This window comes from Chelonoidis abingdonii, chromosome 4 (genome assembly GCF_003597395.2).
Source record: "Chelonoidis abingdonii isolate Lonesome George chromosome 4, CheloAbing_2.0, whole genome shotgun sequence".
In the NCBI taxonomy this organism is placed as follows: Eukaryota; Metazoa; Chordata; order Testudines; family Testudinidae; genus Chelonoidis; species Chelonoidis abingdonii.
The window spans coordinates 140,203,789-140,223,059 of record NC_133772.1 but is presented as its reverse complement, the minus strand read 5'-3'; positions in this window follow the sequence as shown (position 1 = coordinate 140,223,059).

Below are 19,271 nucleotides of genomic sequence, written 5' to 3'. Positions count from 1 at the left end.
AACTGATAAATCAATTCTATTCACTAGCTAATCAATTATTTAGAAGAAAATATAGAAAGCTTGTTGGTAATGTTTGCAGAAGAGAGAGATTGGTGAAGTGGTAAATAATGATGAGGACAGGTAATTTATTCAGGCAGATCCGGATTGCTTGGTAAACAAGTCTTTTAATGCAACCAAATGTCAGATCACACATTTAAGAAAAAGAACGCAGGTTACACTTACAGAATGGAGGACAGTATCAGGAAAGCAGTGACTGAGCTCTCGGTGCAATGTGGTGGCTAAGGGGGCTAGTTCAATTTCTGTATATACACATCAGGGCAAACAAAGTAGTGTAGGGAGGCAGCATGACCTCTGTGTGCGGCATTAGGGAGACCATTACTCTGGGGTCCACAGCTCAGAAAGGGAGCTCACCAACTGGAAAAGGTTCAGAAAAGAGCTGCAAGAATGATTTGATTTCTAGAAACCAGGCCTTATTGTAGGAGACTAAAGAAGATCAATCTTTTAATTTATCCAAGAGAAGGTTTAGAAGTGGCTTGAAAACCATGTGTTTGTACCAACACTGGGAGGTTTCTAATAGTTTTGATATAATACAAAACAGGAAAACAAGATCCAGTGGCTGACACATTCAAACTGAAAAAGGGGTGCATATAACATGGAAGGTAATTTGCTATGGAAGCAATTTACCCAGGGTTGTAGTGGATTCTCCATCACTGGAAATCTTTAAATCAGGACTGGCTATTTCTCTAAAAGAGAGAATCTTCTTCTATCACCAGGCATTAGGCTGGAGGCTGCAATTACTGAGTGAAATTCTATGCCCTGCATTATGCAGGATATGATTGTAATGTTCCCTTCTGACCCTGACAATGGAATAATTCTATATTAAATGAGATGAGATGGTTAAAAAAACCCTCTTGAAATGATATCAATTTTAATTAACTTCTTAAGACTTTCCAACATCTGACTTATTTATTCAAAATGAGAGGATTCTGCGTATGTGCTCATTTCATCCTCTGGGCACTTGTGTCATAAATTAAAGTACACAGTATAAAGCCAATAATGCAAACACTTGGCCAGACCCTTGAGCACATCTACACAGAGAGTTACTAGTCCTAAAGGGGTAAAGTGCCCTGAAGAGGGGGAAGCGCTGTAATCACCAGATTATTCTTTTGCTTTGTGTTTCCTTTTCTCTCAGCTTTGACATGGTTCCCCTTACTCCACAAGCTCTGCATTTTCTTTCAGGGATGTTTACCACAGAACAAACTCTGAGTAATTAAACAATTCACTGTGCTATTGTTTGAGAACATCTCTTTTCTTTAGTGCTCTTTAGCCTGAAGACACAGGCAAATCAATACTGTGTGTTTCCTTTTTAATGTAATATTTTTAGATACTACTTTTAATTCCTCATAGACTCATAGTCCCTTCTGGCCTTAATATCCATCATGATCACCTAGTCTGTCCTCCTGCAGATCGCAGGCCACAGAACCTCACCCCCCCACTCCTGTCATAGTCCCATAACCTCTGGCTGAGTTAACAAAGGCCTCAAACCATGGCTTCAAGACTTGAAGTTACAGGGAATCCACCATTTACTCTAGTTCAAACAAGCAAGTGACCTGCCATAATGCAGATGAAGGCAAAACAAAAAAACAAAAAAAAAAACACCAGGGTCTCTGTCAATCTGACTAGGAGGGAAAATTCCTTTCCAACTGCAAATACGATGATCAGTTAGACCCTGAGCATGTGGTCCAGAAACCTGGTTAAGAATTCTCTGTAGTACCCTGAAGCTCTCCCCATCTAGTGTCCCATCTCTGGCTGCTGGAGATAGTTGCTAATAGCCGTTAGATATGGGCCATATGTCATTATGGGCAGTCTCATCATACCATCCCCTCTACAAACTTATCAAACTCAGTCTTCTGCCCCCACTGCTCCCCTTGGAAGGCAGTTCCAGAACTTCACTCCCCTGATGGTTAGAAACCTTCATCTAATTTTAAACCTAAACTTGTTGGTGGACAATTTATATTCATTTGTTCCTGTGCTAACATTGGTATTTAGTTTAAATAACTCTTCTCCCTCCCTGGTGTTTATCCTTCTGATGTATTTATAGAGAACTATCAAATCTTCCCTCAGCCTTTGTTTGGTTAGACTAAACAAGCCACACTCGTTAAGTCTCCTCTCATGCATGAAGTCCCCCATTCCTCTGATAATTCTAGTAGCCCTTCTCTGAAACTGTGCCCCTGTGAATTCACCTTTCTTAGACATGGGAGACCAGAATTGCATGCAGAATTTCAGATGAGTCTTTTGAGACTTGCATCATATCTGTTACTGTAATAACATTTGTTATGGTCACTTCCCCCCACCCCCTTTCTTACATGTAGGTACTATATATGCAGTTCTCTAGTTATCAGGTCTGATCTCGGAGTTTATGGAGTCATTAGAAATCCTTGCTATTGGGTTTGCAATTCCACTTGCCAGTTCCTTTAATATTCTTGGCTGGAGATGATCCGGGGCCCCCAGTTTGGTCCCATTTAGCTGTGTGAGTTTGGCTTCCACCTCAGTCATGGTAATTTCTACCTCCATATCTGTGTTCCCATTAGCCACCTTGTCACTGTCACCAAGCTCCTCTTTAAATAACCAAGGCAAAATATTTGTTAAAGTGTTGGGCCATACCTAGATTATCTTCGTTCTCCACCCCATTCTCAGTGCTTAGCAGTTACATATAAAAAAAAAAACAAGGAAAGAAGAAGTGTATGGCTAAAGAAATTTTTAACCATTAGTTTTCATTTGCAAGGCCCAGCTCTGCTTGGCTTTTGCCTATTCACCGATATGAGGAGCCTGGGTATCAAACAGGAGGAATTGGAGTTGCTCATCTAGGAGCATAAATTCAACTTAGTTGGTGTTATTGTAACTTGGTGGGATAATTCACGCTATCGAGATGTCAAAATCAATGGTTATAAACTGCTTAGGAAGGATTGAGTGTGCAAAAGAGGATGAGGAGTGGCACGCCACATCAAAGATATCATTACCCATTTATGGGTCACTGTTTCTCTTCATGTCTTTGATTCACAACATCTCAATTTCTTATCAGTGCTGAGTACAGCAGAAGAATTACTTCTCATGCCTTGCTTACAACACTCCTGCTAATACATCCCAGAATGATGTTTGCTTTCTTGCAACAGTGTTACACTGTTGAATCATTTAATTTGTGACACACTGTAACCTCTATATTCTTTTTTGTAGTACTCCCTCCTAATCAGCCATTTCTTATTTTGTATTGGGGCAATTGATTATTTCTTCCTAAGTGGAGTACTTTGGATTTGTGTTTATTGAATTTCATTCTATTTATTTCAGACCATTGATCCAATTTATCAAGAACATTTTGAATTGCAATCCTGTCCTACAAAGCATGTGAAACCCCTCGTGGCATTGTGTTGTCCACAGTTTTTGGAAATGTTCTTCTTATGCCGTTATCCAAATCACTTACGGAAATATTGAATAGAACCAGAGGCAGGACAGATTCCTGCGGGACCCCACCTGACTTGCCCTTCCATTCTGTGACCCATTGATAACCATTCTCTGAGTATGATTTTCCAACCAGTTGTGCACCACTTTACAGTAGTCTATATTCCCCTCGTTTGCTTATGAGGGGAAGCATATCCCAGAAGGCAAACTATCTATTTGTCTTCCTATCCCTTGCAGAATGTTCTTTTGATTATTCTAAGTATTGACTCCCCAGCATGGATTGGCTGTCTCCTTTGGACAGTTGGAGATCTCTTTTGGGGCAAAACTTGATTCACTTACCGTTGGGCCAAACACTTTTGGTTTTCAAGTTTGTGCTGAAAACTCAAAAATGTTTGTGGAAAACTTGGATAAAAACCGGTTTGTTTTTGCTGTTGTTGTTAGGGGAGATGTTTGCTTGGATTTATTTGTTTCTTTTGCAAACTTCTATGGGAAAAGCCATTTGCGATGAGCTCTGCTTCTTATGTGTTTTCCCCATTCACACATGGCAAAGTGGATGTCAGGCAGAGTGAAGCAGGCATATGATAATTAGGTAGATAAACTCCCCCACATCACCAGGAACAAGAAATATAAATAAGAACTAGAGAAAGTTTTAACTAAATTGCACATATATAAAGAGAGAAGACATTCAGTGGTCCTGAAGCAATGTTCTTCTGTGTTACAAAAATACACTATAGAAATCAATTATTCACTGTCCTGACCAGTGTCACTGAAATCAGATACATCGCACATAAAGGTATTTTGACTAAGGCAACCAAACCAGCAGATTCTCAGACTGCCAACTCTAGGGAAGTAATAGGCATCCAGAGTGGAAAGGAAAATAAAACATTTTAAATCAAAGAAGCCATTAAAACCATTTCTGCCTCATTTGCTGTGTTTTACTAAAATTCTATGCAGAAGAACAGGATAAATCAGATAACGTTGAAATAACCTCAGAAGCAGCATAAAAAGTAGAAAGCTGAAATCCCTGGCAAAAAGTTCCATATTGACATTGCTACACAGTCACTTATGAGACATTGTACAAAGCTATTAGGGATAGAACGATAACCTTATTAAAATGAATTCTAAAGGTGCGCTCTCCACTCATTCTTCCAATGAGTTATAGATGTCCTAGATAGTAATTGCTTACACGGAAGACAGCCACTATATCAGCCTTTGTGAAGGAAGGACAAACCAAATGGGCATATGGTCACTTTTTACTATTATTTCCTTGTACTGCAGTAGCACCTACAGGAGCCATCTGGTACCAGGGCTCATGGCTGTCTTGTGCAAGGCGCTGTACATGCCCATACTAGCAGACAGTACTTACCCCAAGGAGCTCACCATCTAAACAGACAAATGATGTATTGTTGTCTCCATTTTAGAGATGAAGAATGGAGACACAAAGATTCTAGCTCTCATTCAAGAAAGCACTCAAGCGTGAGTAGTCCCATTGGCTAGTGTGCTTGTGTGCTTAATTGCTTTGATGAACTGAGGCCTTAGTGACTTGACCAATGTCACAGGGAGTCTGTGGTAGCACCAGGAATTGAATCTAAGTTTCTGAGTCCCATTCTGGTGCTTTATTCACAGGGCCAAGCCTCACCCCCTTCAAATAACAGAACTATCTGAAATGATGAAGCATTAGGGCTTGATTATTGATGCCATGCTAAAATGATGCAACTCTAGAATCCATTTGAGCAAACTGTGCAGTGGTAGGCAAAGATCCAGTAATGCTTCAGAACAGAATCCTCCAGAGAGCTAGGAGGAATTCTGGAGGAGACAGACAGAATTTCATGAGGCATCTGCTGCAAAGGTATCCTCTGCAAATCCCCCTCCCTGGACTCAGGCCATTTTGAACTTCTAGGCCCACGCTCCCTTGCAGAGCAATTCCAAAACAAACATTTCTTAACTTATTTCAATCCAAGGTAGAAAGTGTTTGCAAAGCACTGATTATGATTAAATATTCTCACATGCCATCCCTGCATAACAATACCTTCTTCAAATCAGAGCACAATGCTGGACAGAGCACCAGGGTACAGCAGCAACAAACTTCCTCAGCCCTTCTGGGAATCACCTGGGAACATCTTGGGAGATGGCCACGTCCTGGGGCTGCCTGAGAAATGTCCTTGTAGGCCAGTTCATGGTTGAATATCTGAGCTGTTCAGGAAACTGGAGAAGGTAAGAAGAACTAATGCAAGCGAATCTCTGATATAACGTTATCATGGCAGTACAATATGTGTGCTTACATTACCCCAGACACCCGGAGCCTCATTGTATTTTCTTGCTTTGTACAACTAACAACATCCTCATGGGGCTAAATGTTGTCCATCAACCATGTGCCAGCACCCGGGGCCTGGAGCGCTGCAGCACCAGTGCTGTTACACTTTGCACAGGGCCAGGCTCTGGGTGTATCCCGTGGAGGCAGCTGGTCAAAAATTTTCACAGAAAACCTATTGATGCCAAAAAATTCTGATGCAGGTTGACCAAAACAATTCACGTATTTGGGTCAAATTCAGCTAATTCCTTTGATCAAAATACAAAACAAAATGAAAAAACAAAACACAAAAGAAAAAAATCTGTTTTATTTTGACATTTTTAGAAAAAAAAGTTATGATTTTTCAATTTAAAATGTCTTTTCTCTTAGGATTTTGGTGCAAATTTGTTTTTTAAAAAGTTAACCTCCCCTCTCCCTCCCCCAATTAAAAACAAAAGCAAATGTTCAAACTGAAACTTTAGCAATTCCTTCCCCTGCTCCCTGATTGGTTTGGTATGGCTACTAACCCTGGCACTGCTCTATTTCTGTGCCTCACAGCAGTGCCGTGGCCCATGTGATACAAGAGGTCAGATAAGATACTCACAATGGTCACTTCTGGCTTTGGAATCTCTGAAGAAGGGGATTAGAGGGTGGCCAGTGGGCCCAGGAATTGCAGGGAACAACACACCGAAATGTGTGTGTGCAGCCGGCCACAGGTTGTAGTTCAACCCTGCTCTAGGCAGCCATTGTTGTCCTGCGCTTCGCCACTGTGATGGAGAATATTCTGTCCTTTCAGCACCCAGTCTCACAAAATTCCCGTAACTTGGACTTTACAGGGGAGGAGATGGGTGGCCGGGAAACATTTACTCCTGTAACGTTGCCATATTTTGTTTACCTATAAAAAAATTAACTATCAAGTTGACATGTTCTGCAATAACACAACATTGTACATTGTTGAACAAATGCCAGAACTAAAATGTCAAACTGCACTGAGACACCATTTGGTACCATTGGTTTTATTTAAGATTTTTTTCTGTCAAAACATTTTAAAAATAATTATTCTCTTTTTCCACCCTTCCTCTGTGTAAGTATGCCTGTTGCTGGTGCTTGTGAAGTAATCAAAATCTCATTAGCTGTGACTTCACAGTGTGTTACAGTGAAAAAAAAATGGTGGAATTATACATAAACATCTGTGAATGTCTCTATTTTCCAATTCCCAAACAAAAATGTGAGGAAAAATGCAAAAATGTGTGAGAGAGAGGATTCCTTATTTTACCACTCTCTCACAACTCCTACACAGGAGAAGTGTGTAAATACTGATATTATGCACAGGTCAATGCTGTCGCAGCCAAAGGATAATTTGGTGTTAGTGATCATCAGCTGGATGTGGAAAGGATTGTTTTGTTCATCTTGCTGATACACGGTCATTTGGGGACAGTTATTCTACTCTGTTAATGTGAAAGGCAAAGAGCCAAGTGAAACTAATTCTGTATAATTGATTTCATTACAGAACTAGTTCATAACTAGCACAGCTGTTGCAAGCTTTTACTTTTTGTAAAGTGCATCTTAATTGTAAGGAATGCAGGCATAAGCTTTGCTAGTATGTCGATACATATACAGCACCACGCATATTTATAGACATTACCTTTTTTATAAGGAGGCCATATAATGCTCTAAGTGGTAAATTAGAGCAGGGTTATGAATGATGTCTTTTGTCACAATTTGTGTGGTTTTATGTAGGAGCCACTGTAATCTGTCCTGCCTTTTGTACAGTTACTCTGCTAAAATGGGCACTACTGAATTTAGAGATCAAGTTTTGTCTCTGATTCTGTAACTCAAATATGTAAATAGTGCAGGCAAATTGCTGTCCTATCCCACAGGGCCATGTGAAGGGAATGGGGGATAGAAAGTGGCTGTGATAACTTGAGGATAGCACCTCAAGATTATAGACCAGGATGTGGGAACAACCCTGGGCTTTGGAACCAGTGACTTAGTGGGGCTCTGTGTGGAGATCACTGCAAACATGGAAGAAGACACAGGCTGCCATGAAGAGCTCATAGGCTGGGTAGAGACATGATGGAAAAAACGAGAGTAACAAATAACTGACAGTCCCATAGCATTGGGATGGGTCCAGTGTATAACACAGAGAAGAGAAGAGAAGAGAAGAGAAGAGAAGAGAAGAGAAGAAGAGAGTTCGATTCACAATAATAATATGCAGGTTAACAATATGCACAACTTCATGGTTCTGAGTCTTAAGGGCTCTCACTTGTGCAGTTGTTTTGATCAACAGAGGGGTATTAATTGCTGTCAAGGGGACATGAATATCCTGTCCTGCCCATATTGCTAGATGGCAGGTGGCCTTCAGGGTACAGAGTGTAGGAGTGGGTTCCTGGCATGGAAAAGAAAACTACTGAGCTGATTTAAGCTTTTTAAAATGTTGTTTGTATTATTTAAATTGCCTGTTATTGTGAAGTTATGGCCTGTCACACAAAGCCGAAACCACACCACGCTCAGGATTTGACACTGACAATGTGTGTGGCATGTCTCTAGCTGCTTGCAACCTCCAAGTGGAGATCCAGGGGCTTTTGGAGGGCTTGACATGAGAAAATGTCCCAGATGTGATGAGGACAATAGGTTTTGTATGAGGGACAAAGACTTTGGCTTAGGCTGGGCTCCCATGGGACGAACTTTTGAGGCTGGGCTCAGCAGGAAGTCTCACCCAACAGGACCAGAGTTGCAGCCCCTCACAAAACCTCTGATTGGCCAATACCAGTCTATAAGCCAGGAAGCCATGAAGGGGAGCTGTCTGAGCAACAACACTCCAGACCCCGCCTGCTTCCGATAGACCCTAGACTCTGGCTTCTGACCCTGGTTTGTCCTCGACTTCGCTATTCAGTCACTGTCTGTAACCTGGTGCCTGACCCCAATCACCAGGTAATCTGACCCAACCTGTCTCCTGATGCCTGACTCTGGGTTCACCCCCTGCTCACCTTGGATTCTGACCTTGGACCGACTCCCGCTCTGACCACCAGGTCTGACCACCCTTGTCATTGCTGTGACACGAGGCTTTAAAGGTCAGAGCCAGGAAAGTCAGGGTTGCTGAACTTCTAGTGTGGGGACAGACTAAAGGAAGGGACTACTCAGTCTTTGTGGGCTCTGAGGGAAGAGTCTGTGAAGTTTTTGATTCAGTTTGTTAAAAAAAGGCTTGAAATAAAGCAACTAACCCTGCTGGAAACTGCTTCCCTGGATTCCGTGAGAGCTTCCGATACAATTACTCCAGGGGGTGAGCTGGCTCAGCAAGAGCAACATCTGGTTAAGGAGGAGGAGGAGGGTATTACAAGAGAGGCCCAAATCCTTCACAAGGACAAATGGCACTGATTACTGAACCACATCTGACATATACACATTGTTCATTAGCAGTTCACAAGATCAGGAAAAGAAAGATATCATTTTAACAGTACAGATGCCAGGGAAAGCAGTCTGGGAATCAGGTGCTATATTCAGGACAAAATCCACTTTTTTTCTTGTGTCTCATTTCCCCATATTGCATTTTATGTTGTTCTCTGTACACATCCCTCTCGTCCTCATTTCAAAATATTAAATTATTTAGGAGTCAGTAAAAATAATGGAGAAAAAATATAATAATATCATTTACAAAAAATATGTTCCAAACTCTTGGCAGAGCAGGATATCACAATGGCTCTGAGGGGTGTTCATTTCTTAACATTGCTTTAAAATTAAAAATATGGATTTTGAAAATGGGATCAGCTGTACAATGGGACATGCTGCTCTATATTTCAATGCTCATTTATTCCATTCCTACTTTGCACTCGTGTGTTAGTATTTATTACTGCGTCCATAGTAGTCAATTTTGTTTGTTTCTTAGAGTGGCTTCAAGCTAGCTGTCAAAGCAACGGTAGTGGGCAATGCACTGGCATCAATCCAGGAGATGGAGGAGGGCAGTCAGATGGCTATGAAATCTCACATACATTTGAAAATTAAACCTTTTATTTAGATTGCACGGAAATTAAAAGGGTATTTGTGGTGCATGTGGCCATTGGCAGGTTGCGCACATTAAAAAATTCACTGAAACCCCTTATGTGCAAGGCATTTGCTAGTCATCTCAGACCTGGGATTCACTCGGTTCTCTTGAAATCAGTTCCTGGCCTCTAATAAGGGGAGCCTATAGACGTTTCCCTCCATGTAACAGCTTCATTTCTGCAAGATAATTTTCATGAGAAAATTCAAATGAGACACTAGCCAAATAAGGTAGGCTGAGAAAAGGGATGCAGGGCCCTGTTCAACTTCCTCCTCCATTGCTGAACCATGTTTGTCATCTGTATTCCCAGTACAGCTGGGCACCTGCTTAGCCCTTGCTAAATTAGAGCAGCCTCGGGTTGGCTCTAATTTACACCCTGGCTGTCCGTGGTATCCAGGAACTGTGAGCAGCTGAGTGCATTACAGTTGAGCCACACTCCTCCTTGCTTCCTTGGTAGGTGCCTCACAGACCAGTCAGAGAGATACGACCCCTGCTTCAAACAGACTGCAAACTGAAATCAGAGCAGACATGATGAAGGGCTCAGAGAGAGTAGTGAGGGATGTGGGAGGGCAGGGCCAGGGAAGGGGAGTCAGAGAATACTGAAGGCTGAAGGACAACCCGGGTGGAATCAAAAATTGTTTAAAGTCATAGAATAATGTTTTTAAGTTAAGAATAAACTAACTAGAATTGTTGAAAAAACCTGAACAATTTCTCTCTCTTGCGCGCGCATGCGCTATGTGCCCTCATGAAGCTTTTTTCATTAAAAAGAAAAAAATAGGTTTATTTGATGTAAAAGAAAAGAAAAAAAATGTCTGCATTTCAGTTTTCACTTTTTGCTTTTTTCCTGTTGCTGCCCCTCACTGCCCACCCATCTCTCAGAGGTAAAATTGAAAGAAACCAAAAAACCCCAAAAACAGGCACTAAGGGAGGGTTTAGTGGACCTGGGGGACAAAGAATAAACTGATAATTATTTGTTGAACAGTAATTTTAATAAATAAAAAATCATCTCCTTCCAAAACCTGCACAGTGAAAATTATGGATCAATTATTTTTTTTTTAAGTTTCACTAAAAATCCTCATCAACATCAACAATAACCATCTTTGAATCAGTGCTAAATACTAACAACATCCGCATGAAGCAAAATCCACAGACGACTACTTAAAAGATACATAAATAGCACAAATGCAAGGAACTTCCTTTAATATATACAAGGCCACCAATGATGTGCTCCTGCCCCTTACCATGGCACTCTGCTCCTTTGCAGCCTTCTTTGTTTCTGCTGCTAGGACACATTAACAGTTTCTTAGGGGTAATAGCATGTCACAACACACTGCTTCCAGAATTAAAGGCAGTTATTATGAGTCCATTACACTCCATTCCCCTCAGCAATCTTTATACTGCTAGGAAAGGTAACAATTCCCTCAAACATGCTGCTTAAATAATGTGCTATGTGCAACTCTGAATGAAATAGCAGCATCTCCAATGCAGAGATCAGCACTCACTATCAGATTCTACATTCTAAGCAAAATTCTGTTGCTTGGGGAGTTACCCTGCTGAAGCACCATTCCACACCTGGAAAGGGACCTGTTACTGCACATAATATACTTTTTAATGCACAAGCTATAGAAAAAGAATAGACAATGATTTGCACAACTGTAACTAAAGAGTCATGATTACATTTTATGAGACAGATGTAAACAGACTGAAACCATTTCCCTAAGTAACAAACCTATCGCATTGCTGAACAATAAAAGGCACAACAGTGGCATTCAATTCAAGAAGAGAAGTGTGCTTCTCTAAAGTTTTACCAGTCTTTTCTGGACATACTTTTCATGTAGTAACATCCTTGTGATCACAACTATGGGAGAAACGTTCCTTCCCTACACAAAGCTCAACTATAGAGGAGAAGAACCATGAGTTTCCACACTCTCCCCACCTCCCCCATGGACTCATTGCAGGAACATCATCTCCAAATCCCTGTGTAGGACCACGAATGAGATGCTAACCCAATGTTGTTGTTTTTTTAACTGAGCCCAATTCATCCTGCTGAGACAGGACTCCGGGAGCTTAGTCGGTGTTGTGAGAAGACTGGTACTGTTCCAACACAGTCAATAAAGCTCATAGTTGATGTTCCTCACTATCAGTGAAAGCCAAAACTGTACCAGATCCAAAAAAAAATAACAAAAACAACCCCCCCCCCAAACCCCACCTAGATAAGTTCAAGGAGACTAGGTCCATCAATGGCTATTAGCTAGGATGGGAAGGGATGCAATACCATGCTCTGAAGTGTCCCTAGCCTCTGTTTGACAAAAGCTGGGAATAGGCAACAGGGGATGGATCACTTGATAATTACCTGTTCTGTTCATTCCCTCTGGGGAACCTGGCACTGGCCACTATCAGAAGACAGGATACCGGGCTAGATGGACCTTTTGGTCTGACCCAGTGTGGCCATTGTTATGTTCTTAGCTCAGCTCTCAGTGCTTGGATAAACCAGCACATCCTTTCTGCAGCACAGTGTGCTGATCCGGGTATGGAAAGATCTAGTAGCCCATCTACCCACTCTAAAGTCTTTTCTGTGCCAGCCTACTTGGAGCTGGCACACAATGATTTTCTGGGCCATGCAGAAGATGTTCAGCTCATATATCCATATTTTATCCCCATGCAGAGATAACATGGGGTCTAAGCAGTGAGAGTTCAACATGAGGACCTCTGAATTTCACATTAGAGGCCCAGATCCAAAGGCCCCTAATGTTAGTAGAAAGACTCTTATTGACTTCAGTGGGTTTTGGATCGATCCTTATGTCGTGAAATCCCATTGATTCCATGGGAATTCTGCAGGCAGAAAAGCTACAGGACTGAGCCATAAGGGTGACAATCTGGGGCTGAGGTTACTGCCTCAGCATTCTGGGGATGTTCACTAATAAAAATTAGATATTTTAAAATGTTAAAAAAGTATATTATATTGATTCTGATGACCAAGCTTAATGCAGCCAATAGCAAACAATAGTCCTTCAGTCTCAGTGCAGATACACTGAAGCTAAGTGAGAAATGCATTTTTGAAGACCTCTTGTATTGAATGTAAGTACTTTGCCAAAGTTATTGTGACCCTGTTTGCTACAGATATTTTCAATGTCAGGTTTCAGTTCTGGGAAAGAAACAAAGCTTTTGTCCGGAGTTTGAAGACAAAAACAAAATGCTTTCATTGTCTTATAAGCTTTCTCTGATGTTCAGAAGACTTTTCTCCACCTCCTGGGTTGTTGTGGATTTTTGTTTGTTTGCAAACCGCAGAACAACAGAAGTAGAAGAAAAAAATTGACAGTCAAGCTAAGAAGTCAAACTCTTCAGCACTTCACAAACATTAGTTTGTTGGAACACTTTATTTAGAACAGACCATGAAAATCAAGTGACAAAAGAAAACTGCAGCATCTGACTTTCCTCACTCTGTTCCTGTTTTCCCATTCATGCACCTGCTTTGCATAGTGTATGTTCCTGGTGAATGTTAAATATTCTCTCTTCCCTAGTATTGCCAGTGATTGCACTGATATCTTTAGCTGGCAGTCTCTGACATGCTCAGGCTTCAAGGTCATTCCTCCTCTGACTGTGCCTGACAACAGAGTATCTATGAATGATCCCTCTGCAGACTAGGCAGGCTCTCTTGCCAATACTTCTGGTGCCACCTGGGAGGTGGAAATGGAATTTGGATTAAAGGCCTAGTAGGAGGGTCTGATCTGCAAGACAGATATTGCAACCACATGCAGAGTCACTGAGCACCATATTTTATTACATTTCTGAATGATCTATGTATCACTGAGGGCCAGGGATTGTATGACACTCTAGAGATGGGGGTTACTACAAATCCACTGGGAACTAAGTACAGTGGCGAGTGATTAAAATGAATCACATAATTACAAACCCCTCCAGAGAGGTGCTGTCCCCTGGGGTAGCTTGCACATATGGATTGGAACTGGGTTTCCAGAGACCAAGAGACAACAAAAGGGCTTTGGGCATAAAAAGGTTGTGGGTAAACTGCCTCAGGGCCTTCTTTCTGATCCAGCAAATGGACAGGACCTTCTGATCAAAGGGGCCCAATATTGGTGGAAAGATGGGGAAGACTTTGGGATACTAGGGCCCTAAAATTGATAGGTGGTTTCCGGTGAGCTTTTAGCACGTGTGCAGGGTCCTCTAATGTTTTTATAAGTTTCCTTTGTAATGCTTCTACACTAAGAGCTGTGCGGTCACTTGTAACGGCTGGCAATACCCTTGTCGGAGCCCTTGGAGAGAAAGCAAAGTGCAGACTGGCTTCCTGAGGGTATCAAAGTGTAAGGCCAAGAGCTGTGCAGCCTTAAAACCCCCGGTCAGGAGGGAATGGGACATGGGTCTCTGCCCAGGAGAGGTGATGGATGGCAGTCAGAGAGTGTGAGTGGGTGCCCTATAATGAGCGTGTACGTGGAATACCTGAAGCTGTGGCAGCCTGCATCCCAGAATTCTTCCCAGAGAGCCACGTGGCTTTTCTCCCCTTCGAATCGATCAGAACCATAAAATCATTCAGGAGAGGGGCTCTTTGGCTTACCAGCTGAGGAACTCCCAGGGGAAGTCCTGAGCTTTTCAGATCATGAGGGCCTTCCGTGTAAGGGCAGACACATTACTGTTCCCTAGTAATGCCCTGGAGGTGGATGAGGTTTGATGCACGATGTAGAGCTCAGGGCCATGACAGCAGCTGAGATGCAAAGGAAATAAGTTTGACTTGGCTCCTGGCACACAGGGACTGGGAAAAGCGTCGGGATTAATTTAAACAAAAGTCTCCTTATGAGAGAGTTTAAGTTTCTCATTGTGTCATTGGAGTCTAAGTTACTTATATGACCCCATTTTCATGGTATCTGAGCACATCAGAGTCTGTATGTATTGACCCTCACAGAACCTCTGTGAGGCAGGGCAGAGCTATGAACTCCATTGCACAGATTGGAAACTGACGCACTGAGATGCTAAGTCACATGCCCAAGGTCACATGAGAAGTCTAGCCAAGTGGGGAAATTAAGCTGGGTCTCCCAAGACCTAGTTTAGGACTCTAACCCCTGGACCACTCTTCTGCCCTCCATGCAAGCTTCTGCCCTCCTGTTACAAGCTTTGCTCTTCTACGCTGTGTTTTATGATGAATGCTCCTGACACCTGCTTTTCATCAACCAGGCATGAAAAGATGAATGCTGACCTGGCTGGCTGCACAGAACCAATCCATGTGTGGCAAGAGGGAGGTCGAGGATCTGTGGCACATGATCAGAAAAATTCCACCACCACCACAAGAGTGACTGTGGTTTAAAATCGTTCCTTTCTTTATTGGCGCTTCTGCTGTCAGTAGAACTATTGACTGGTAGGTTTGGCAAAGGGTGGGGATCAGTTAGAGTAGCAAAGAAAGCAAGGCGTGCCCAGTGATGGGAGACAAGAGTCGAAGCATCACTCAGCCCACTCAGATATCAGCTAGGAAAACAAAAGTAACTCTGCCAGCAGCACAACACAGAACACAGGTTGGAAAGACAATCTGAGCAAACAAGGCAGTGGAAGAACTTCCTGCACACTGTCGCTGAAGAGCAAGATAACCATCTTCTTGTTGAGACATGAGAATTAACAGGGCTTATGGAGGCTTATCTCCTGTAAGAACTGATGCATACTTCCTGAGAAGGGACAATGCACAGAGAGTCAAAGGTTCAAGCCATTATCCAGGCTGACAAGATCATCTTATCGGCCAGCCAGTTTCTATAGCTTGCGTGGCACACACAACTTCACTGGCTTTACTAGGCTGGAAGGGAATCTTGACCTTCCTGGATTGCTTTAGGGAAGCTGTCTGAGGCTCCATGAGCATTCATAACTGACTGTCATCCAAGAAAGTCTTCAGAGTGCAGGAGGAGCCTGGGGAGCAAGAAAGAACAAATATTTGGGATTTTTTTCCAGCCAGATGAGAGGAGTGGTGTTATCTCAATGGAACTGTCTCACAGCATGGCAATGAATTACAACATGCTTTGTCTTGAAGGCTAAGACAATTATAAAAGGTACAATCTTCCATACCTCACCAAATGATAGACAGTCCGCAATGCAATTTCACACATCAAACAGAGGGTGTGGGGCAGACTCCTCTCTGCTGAAAAATGCTGTGGGACTGTTAATGAATATGCAAAAGGATCCAGGCTTTTGAGAAGATCAGGGAATAGATCCCCACACAGACAATCTGATTACCATGCAATTTACTACCCGAGAATGACCCTGCCAGAATTTGAACCCATGGTCCCAGGTTTCATAAACATCCCAAATCTAAGCACAGAGCACTAACCTACTGGGAATGCCAGAGGTACAGAAGAAGAAGGAAAGAAGGCTCAGCAAGCAGGATGCTAAACACAGTGGCAATCTGCAACTGTAGCCAGCTATTAGAGTTGAACAAATCATGGAATCTGTACGTCTATCTTATTGTGAGATCAAATAATATCTCTGCATATATCAATACTGCCAAAATCAATTTTTTTTAAAACATTTTGGGGACTGTCCATTTTTTTGTAAATTTCAGAATCATTCCACCCAATGCACAGGAATCAGTTCCTGCAGTGTAGCAAGAGTTCTTTGTAAATGACCAAAAGAGAGTGTCAAAATGCATGACATTTACTTTGTGTCTGAGCTGCCTTCTTGTTAATAAAGATGTTTTCTTGCCTCAATCTCTCTCAAAAATAAATACATCAATTTTAAAAAACTCTACACTTTTCATGAAAATATCTTAGATATGTTAAGTGCTCGAACACCTCAGAACTGGTCACAGTATAAATGCCTGGAACAGCACAGAATAGAAAAAATTGTAGATTCTGATGCCCTTGTTTGTCTGAGTACCACCTTGTTACATGACTGTTTTCCTTGATTTCCTCGGTGTTATTGCCTGGTGTAAGGTACCAGTCACCATCTCATCATGTCCCAGTTTTCTAACATAAGAGGAAATCTATCTTACAGCCCCACTATGACAAAAGCCTAGAATAAGTCAATTATTTCTTATTTTGCATTGCTTTATCCCTGTTCTCACACATAGGTACTGCCTTGATATGTGTGGCAGTATGAGTTAAACACGTTAGGTGCTGTGATCCTGGTACAAAATGGTATCAAGCATCTGTTCTGGTGAGTTCCACTGCACTTGAAGCACTGAGCTTACAGAATGTAATAATGATGCTCAGAGTTCAAGCACGCTGTATTTCCTGGCTCAGAAGCCGATTGTGTGAAGACATAAAGTGCTTTGATTTTAATAGTGCCTTAAATCTGTGTGTACTTGAACATGCCTGTGGGCAAATGTATGAAACACAGAACCATTTCTCCTGATGCTGAAGGATGTTTGATGCATTTTTAAGGCTTCAGAATGTCAATCTTTGAATCCAAATGTGCCCGTTCCCCAAGGTGCATCATGTGAACTGCTCACTAGTGAATCATTTCTCAGCAGTTTTGCAGCGTCTGCTAGGACTGAGACAGAGTCCAGCTTCTGAGAACCACCATGGTCAGACATGCCTGGGTGGGGGTAATGGGTTTGGAGAATAGGCCAATATTTTTTTCCCTTTCCGGTACCTCAGCTTACCTCTCTGCTGTGGTACAGACCAGAGCTTTCATATATATAGTAAAGGGGACCAAATATCTATATTAGCCTATTCTCTATATAAAATTGAATGACAGTTTACCTGTAATCCATGAACTAGCAAAATATTGTCATCAGCACCTCTTGTAAAGACAACACTTTCAGGGAGGTTTTCCTTAAGTTTGATTATTTGATTACCACAAATTCAAATGCAAATTATACTTCAGCACACATCCCTACACTTCCCTAGTGCTCTTCTTAGGAGGCTTTTCCCTTCTCGGTCTCCAGGGAATGGGGTCCACACCCTCTGCAGGGCATGCCAGCTCCTTAAAATCTGGGCCACAAGTGATAGTCTCACAGTCTCCTTGAAACTCCCCTGGAATATTTGCAATGGCACTCTGCAATTTGCACAGCTGGCAGCAGCTGGAGTCTGCGCCTTCTCCAGCGGGGGAGGGAGCTTGCGGTCTAAATCCAACAAGCTGGAACACAGTCCCTGGAACACAAACCTTACAGGCGAGCCTTCGAGCCATGCACTACTCCATGGCTGGGCTCTTTCAGTCTTGGAATGAGTCCTGCTCCTCCCTTTTTATCAGCTCCTCCCACCCCTTGATATCCCATTGGTCCTATTCTCAGGCAGTGACTTTAGGGGTGTCCTACTAGTCTGTTTGTCCCCAGTGGAAATCACACAAGTTGCTTCAAACTGCTAATAGGAACACTTAGTTCCTGTGACACCCTGTTTGTGGATGATTCTGGCACATGCACCCCACCCAGCTGTGGCAAATCTGCAGACACAGAGCGTCCTCAAAACTGCGCACTTCCTTACACCACCAACTGCTGCAATGCAACCATGTGGAGAACACACACACAACTGTACCCCAAGAAAGACACCAGCAAAGCCAAAGCCCCCAGGACTGAACCTGATATTTGCCTTCAGGAGAGCCTGAGTCACTACTAGCCCTCTCCCCTCAATGTGACTTATTTACAGCTGGTTACTGGTCTCAATAGCATCTCACCTCGTGGACCATCCTCTTCTGAACTGGCCTGTGCTCCTCTTCTAGCACTCTTCATCTACACCAACACCCTCCATCACCACAGCATGCCGTGCCTCACATGCATCAAAGGCTTTATTCCAACTGGCCCCACTGCAAGGCAGGGAAGCGCTATTGATCTCATTGTACAAATGGCGAACTAGGGCACAGACAGGCTAAGTGGCATGTCCAAGGACTGAGCCCGGATCTCCGGAGTCCCAGCCCAGTGCCTTGACATGAAAACATTCTTCTTCCTAGAATGTTTCCCTCCACGCTGTCACGTTGCACTCCATATGTTTTATAAAAATATGTTTGTAAATGTGAATATGATGTAACTGGAATACGCTTCATGCAAAATGTATCTTGTAAGGTATCATTGCAAAGCTTATAATCTACAGAGTGTGTTCATCCTATTTGTATGTATGTATAATTCTTATATGTAAAGTTAGACATATGAAATAGAATGGTGAGGTCCTATTGTAGTTATGCAAAGTGTGGACCATTAATAGTGGTTTGGAATCTTGATGCCTCCCATTAACTAGGACATTTGGTTGTAGATGGCTCTGTTTACTTGTAACTCTTCCTGTATAGTTGTGTACCAGCAAGTGGGTGATGAAGTCTCACAGGGCATGTGATCATGTTACCTGGTACTGGAATCCATCTTTAACCTGGTGCTTTTCCATTTAGAAGGAGGGGTGGGAACCGAGAGAGAGACAAAGGATTCTTGCCATGTGCCAAAGATATATAAGGGGGTGGAACAGAACAAAAGGGGTCCCAATCATGTGAACTCCCCTGCTTTTCACCTAAGATGTCCGCTGGAACTAACAGTGTCTGTACCAGGGGAAAGGATTGGCCCCCGGCTAGGAAGGA